The sequence below is a fragment of the Henckelia pumila genome, chromosome 4 (genome assembly GCF_033568475.1).
Source record: "Henckelia pumila isolate YLH828 chromosome 4, ASM3356847v2, whole genome shotgun sequence".
NCBI classification, from domain to species: domain Eukaryota; kingdom Viridiplantae; phylum Streptophyta; class Magnoliopsida; order Lamiales; family Gesneriaceae; genus Henckelia; species Henckelia pumila.
Genome location: NC_133123.1, coordinates 147,758,263 through 147,765,208, shown reverse-complemented (window position 1 = coordinate 147,765,208; position 6,946 = coordinate 147,758,263).

Sequence of the window (6,946 nt, the reverse complement as noted above, 5' to 3'; positions counted from 1 at the left end):
ACCAAAATTTTGGAATTGCGGGTATCAGTACCGATATGAATAATTCATGTGAGTTCTAAAAATAAAATAAAAATTAATTAACATAAAAATTTATGTGTACACATCACATGCAAGTGATACTAGTTTTATAAAGGTACAATACGAATTTTTTTTAAATATTTTTATAATTTTTTATTCGGATATTTTTTAATAAAAAGAACAAAAATGTGATATGCCCGAATAATTTATATGACCAATATGACAACTTTCCCTTTATATATAACGAATACCTTAATGTGCAAAAGAAAATCAAATATAACGGATATCTTAAAAAGTGTGCCACATACAATTGGTTGATGTCAATTTTTTAAAATTTTAAGATTAGATTACATTTTTTTTTTCGCAGATTTATATTAAATAATTATTGTTTGTAAACTTTTGAATATTTAAATTATCATAAAAATTTTAAAAATAACATTAAAATTAATTAACATAAAAAAATTTATGTATATGTACTGAAGTGACCCTAGTTTCTATAAAAGTACAATAAGCATTTTTTTTTATATTTTATAATTTTGGATACTTTTTATAAATTATAATTATAAAAAGAACAAAAATGTGATATGTCCGACCAATTTATACGACCAATATGACAATTTTTTCTTTATATATTACGATACCTTAAGAAAAGAAAGAAGAGAAGAAGAAGAAAATAAAGAAAGAAGAAAAGAGAAACTTCCCACATAGAATTGGTTGATGTCATTTTGATTTTCCGAATTTAAAATATGATAATATTAATTTCCTTTGGCTGTTTTTTTTTTTTTTTTGGGGTTTGTCGTTGATAATATTTTGAGTGATTGCGTCTTCGTTTTATTATGATCCTTTGATATTATTATCCACACACAAGAATTAAAAAATTAAACAATCACGAAATCTTTATACGTGGCCCCCTATATCAACAAATGGACACAAATGGAAACATTCCCAAAATAAACAATTAGGAGATTAAAAAAATTGAACCAGCCTAATTTTAAAGGACACGTAGCCCTTAATTTATTACACGCGTCATGAAAATATTAGACACTTGGCATCTCCCTGTATTCCCCCGACCTATATATTAACCCTTTGCCCACCACTTGAAATCATCATCCAAGAAAGTTATCAAATCTTGTGAAAACTTTTCTACATTTTCTGAAATCCCATTCGTGTTTTTCGTCAAAAAGCTAAAGCATCGAAAATGGCATCCAACAATGAAATCAACTACAAGGCTGGGGAAACCAAGGGCCAAGCTCAGGTTCTTTCACTTCTTTCCCCTCAAATCACTTTTATCTCGTAGGAAGATTGTTTAAATACTCACTCAATGTTTGTCATATGTTTGATGTGAATAATACGCTAGCTAGACTAATTAGTAGTCCACTCCTCATCTTTGAGAGAGCGGAGTTTGACTCTGATATCATGATAAAATTATATATGCAAATATTGAGAACTTAATCTATCCGAACTATGTCTATGTGGGACATGTAACACGCATCGAAAAAACTAACTAAATATAGAGTTAAGAGTTAGTGATTTAGTAGGCTGCAACATGTGTGTGTGTTACAGGAGAAGTTGGGACATGGAGCGGACGCCGTGAAGAGCAACGCCGAGGGAGCGAAAGAGAACACCGGCAACTTCTTCACCACCGCCAAGGACAAGGTTGCCGAGGCTGCGCAGGTGGCCAAGGAAAAGGTCACCGGCGCAGGCCAAGCCACCAAGGACAAGGCGGCGGATACCACTCAAGCCACCAAAGACAAGACGGCGGACACTACTCAAGCTGCCAAGGACAAGGTTTACCATGAATAGGATCGGAATAGATTTGTGATCCGATCGATGTAATCATATGATGTTATTACATTTGTCTTGAACATTGCTATATCCCTAATAAAGCTTCATTTTGTGGCACTATTAATTAACACGCTTGTTTTTCCAATATGTTAACAAACGATGGAGTATACGTAAGTACCAATTTTCTCTTTCTTTTTTCTCTAAAATTAGAAAATGGCTAAAATAATTCTTAAAATCGAAAGTACTGCACGGACGAAACCAGGATTTTGCGAGAGGGGCTAATTTTAAAAAAAAAAAATATGAATAAAACTCATAGGATCAATATACATATTAGATTTATGTTAATATTTTATTATTTATATATCTTTCAAACTTGTTTATGATTTTAAAAAAAATTAAATATCAATCATGTTAGTAATGACACAAAATTTTAATATATCAATATCCTTATAAATATTTTTTATGTTCAACAGTGAATGTATTTCAATAATTAAATTATATTTTATAAAAAAAATTGAAAATTTGATGAGTTAATGAATTAAATTTTTTTTAAAAAAAATAAGTTGAATAATTGTTTTATATTTTATAAAGTATAATTTTTTTAATGTGATAATGTACATAATTATAGATTTATTTTGAATTTATGATATTATTTTGTAGTCAAAATAGCATATAATATTCAATATATTGAATGTTTCATAAATTGGTCTATATAAACACAAAATATAAAAGCTTAAATAACTTAAATAAAACTCATATATATCAATAAATTAAAAAATCCAATCAATTAAAAATAATAATTAATATATATAATTAACTCAATAAATAAATAAAATATATATATATACACGAACTATATGGGCCCTGAGTACGTGCTTATGTTAGATGGAAAAAACCGCACATCTGATCTTCGTAATTGGTCAATAAGAGCCTTGAAATTAATGTTCCATCGATTTTTTTTTTTCTACTGTAAGTTCATTTTTCATATTTAATTCAGTTAAAATTAAAGCGACAACATTTACGTCATATTAGTTAATACAAGTAGATGACTTATCTATCTGTCAAAAATTGGACCAAATGCGGAAAGGTTTAATTTTTTTTTTTTTTCAGAGTTATTTTATTTTATTCATCCTCACTTTCGTGAGAGTTCTTTCTATAGCCTCCAAGATATTTTCCCCCAAGGAATTAAATACTTAACAATTGACAATCAATTACAAGGTTATTATGTACAACCTGAATTTTTTTTTAATAAATGGACCAGCAGTATATCATGGTATTTTGTGAAGGTAATCCCTTATATATGGAAAAAGATGTGCCACCACATTTGTCTTTCGCGTACAAAATATGAGATATATAGCTATTTTCCGTGCAGCCAACTCCGCGAGCTGCTTTTTTGTTCTGTGTAGGAAAATTGATCTTTGTATATTATTTAAGTTAATCTTATTGTGAGTTTAACCTTTTAATATCTATTTTAGCAATATCTTTAATTCTTATTGTCGTGCAATAAATTTGTTTTTTCTTATTAATTACTTTTTTTTCAGCATAAGTTCTAATATATGTGGTGTAAGTAACTCATGTAAGTGATGTTGTTTTAGTAGGGATAACAACCATTTTAGCCTTGTTATTTGCATTTTTTTTACTTTTGATAGTGAATTTGTATTTTCAATCATGTAATTTACATGATTTTTTCATGTTAGATGAATTTTCATTTTTAATCATGTAACTTGTGTGTATTGTTTTATTTTTTATTTTTTAATTTGTATTTTCTTTCATCTTCAATCTTTTTATGACCAATAAAAAATGATTAAAAAGTTAAAAGAATAAAAATGAAAAAATATATAAGTTGCATGAGTATAAATAAAACTTCATCGTAATATGATTAAAAATATAAAAAAAACATGTAAGTTACATGATTGAAAAAAAAAATTCAATGTTTAATTACAAGACCAAAAATAAAAAAAGTAAGAGACAATCAAATGAAAAATGGTTCAAACCTTTTTTTAAAAAAAATCAAAATTAAAACATGATTAAATAAGAGACCAGAAGCACAATTAATAAAGAGTAAAAAGACAAATTTAGAGTATATATATATATATATATATATATATATATATATATATATATATATATATAAATAACCCATGTGTTAATTGAAAAAGGCAAAAAAAAAAAAAAAACCATATAATTTAATTGCATCTAAAAACGTGTTTTAGAAAAGAAAAAACGGACATAAAACTAAAAGTACTTTTTATAAATGGAGACTTTCGAGTTTAATTAAAAATATAGTAGTTAAAGTTATTGATTTGAAAAACATAAGAGTATATAAACTTATAAATTTTATTGGAAAATTGTCTTTTTTATATTTGTAATTTTGGTTATATATACAATCACATTTAAATTTTAGTCTGTTTTCTTTCTTTTTTTACAATTAATACAATTTTTTTTTTCAGACTAGCTGACATGGAACCAATTATGTAATGTCAATGTAGTGGTGATGCGTATAATGACCACATTAGCACTCCGTATAAAAAGAATAAAATTTACAAAAATAAAAAATTATAAGACTAAACTGAAATTGATTATAAAAATTGGAAATTTACAAAATTGCAGTACAAAAAATATTGGCTATTGTATTTCTATAAAAAGTACATTTTCAAAAAAAATTGATAAAGACAAGCAAATTATCTTCCCGACTATTTTATATGACCAAAATATGACTTCTTTCCCTTTAGATTACGGGCTTGGACAATAATTGCAATCCTAATTATTGCTCCACAGCTAAGTTTGCGGATAAAATGAGGTTGATGCTTCATCCGGGCTATAGATGAGGACATTTAAAAAAAATAAAAAATTTCGTATCCTAGCCAGTTATAACTAAGTCAGCGGGTAATTATTGGGGCTAAAGCAATATCGGGTGCAAAATCCGGAGGTGTGTAATTCATTATCTCAAGGGAGGTGGGTTTAGTCTAGAAGTCATTAGAAGGAATGAGCACTTGAAGAGTGAATTAAACTTGTACTAATTTGTCATAGGTCGCTAAGCAGTTTTGAAACGAATTCGGTCTAAGTTGAATGAAACTGGAATGACAGTTCACACACACACGTTCACGTTAAACCGAATGTATATTATGAAAAGTTGAGAGTGTGTGTGATTTTGTTTTGTGATTGAACTTCTTGGAGGCTGTGCACATTCATGATTCGTCCTCACTTATATTTTTGTTTGCATGTCTTGCTCGAGGGCGAACAAGGTTTAAGTATGGGGGTGTTAATTAGTGCATTTTGTATGCATTAGTTCGTGATAGATTTATGTCTATTTTGTGTGCATTTATATTATTTTTATGTGTTTTTATGTTTTTTAGTGCATACTTGTGTATTTCACTCCTCGGGTTGATTTTGTAGGAAAATATATTTTTGAAGAGTAAATTACAGAGCAGATTTGCTCAAAAAATTAAATTTAATTTTAGAGAAATCCGAATCCGATCTCCACCGTTCAGATTAAATTTCAAGATGTTTTAAAGTTGCTGTCCAAATTTCAGCTTGATCCGAAGGCTAGATCTTGAGATATAAATTTTTCAAAATCGTCGCTCGGAGCAGAAAAATTGTACTGCGCACGCGCGAGAATCAAGCTCGCACGCGCGCGAATCGGAGTTACAGACCTCTATTTTTTAATGTTGCGCGCGCGAGAGGCATTTTTCGCGCGCGTGCGCATGTTACGGGGTCAGTTTTGTTCCGAAAAGTCCTATTTTGTGAAGGAAATTAATTGGTACAAGTTCCGGACCATATAAATAGAAGATATAACATATTTTTGAGGGTTCGGAAGTTTCAGAGCACAGACAACGCAAGAGATGCGGCTACAAGGCTTGGGAGAAAAGATTTCTCTTTTCTTTCTTATTTTTTTTATTTTTGAATTATTGTTTTTAATTATTGAGTAGTTTATTTTCAACAAAGACGGCGTGATTGAGCCGAACAAATTTATGTAGAAAACTTGGATGTTTGTTTGGGATTTTTCAGAGTTGATTTTATTTTATTGATTGTCAGATTTATATTTGTCTTGTGAATAGTCTGATCAACTGTTTGCTTGCATGTTAATCGATTCCAAGTCGACAGATGAGGTATTGATTTTGATCACTCTGATAATCAACATATTGTAAAACCGACTAGAAATAGAATTCGGTTTCAGTGTGCGGTTTGGGTGTAAACTGAATTTTCACAAATATTTAATGCATTCAAATTTGATTAGAATTACGAAAGATTAGTTCGTCAATATTTGAATAGGTTTGATTGTTTTAGAAATAGACCTTTGAACAAGATAGGAGAATTCCCGTGATCTAAGATTAAATCTGAGTCCTGAATCAACTACATGTTACATGATTTGTTTGGTACCTACGTGTGTCTTGGTTGTCTTGTTTTAATTATTTTTATCTTCAATTATTTTAATTCTTATTTCTTTAGAAGTTTTTATTTTAAATTCTTATTTTATTTAAATCAAATTGCTTTTATGATTTTTTCTAGATTAAGCTAAATAATTAATTCTTGAGAATTGATTGCAGTTTCTGTGGGATCGATACTTGGAATCTCAGTCCACTTTACTATTACTTGACCTGGTGCGCTAGCCAGTAGATTTTTATCAAATCGATTTAGCCGATCAATGGGACATTAGACCTATCATTGTGGTATTACCCATATGCTAGGTTGAAATCTACCGCGATAGATTGACTTGCACGAAAATGTTTTCTTTTCTTTTCTTTTTTTTAAATAATCATTGACGATAAATACTGACCTACGTCACCATTATTATTGAAAATGAAATGATGACCCTGATTTATCACTAACAAAATGAATTAACAAATTTAAGCTCTAACAATTTATTTATTTATTTATTTGGAAATTAAGTACACACAGATCCATATCCATTATCCACATGAATATAAAACTAACAATAAGTTTATCATGATCCTTTGATATCATCCACACGCAAGAATCTCACCCTAAAAAATAATTATAAATTTAAAACAACAACGCAATCCTCATGCGTGGCACTACGTAAACTTATGAACATCATGGGAACATTCATTAAATAATAAACAAATAAGAGATTAAAAAATTAAATGAGCCTAATGTTGAAGGGCACGTAGCCCTTAATTTT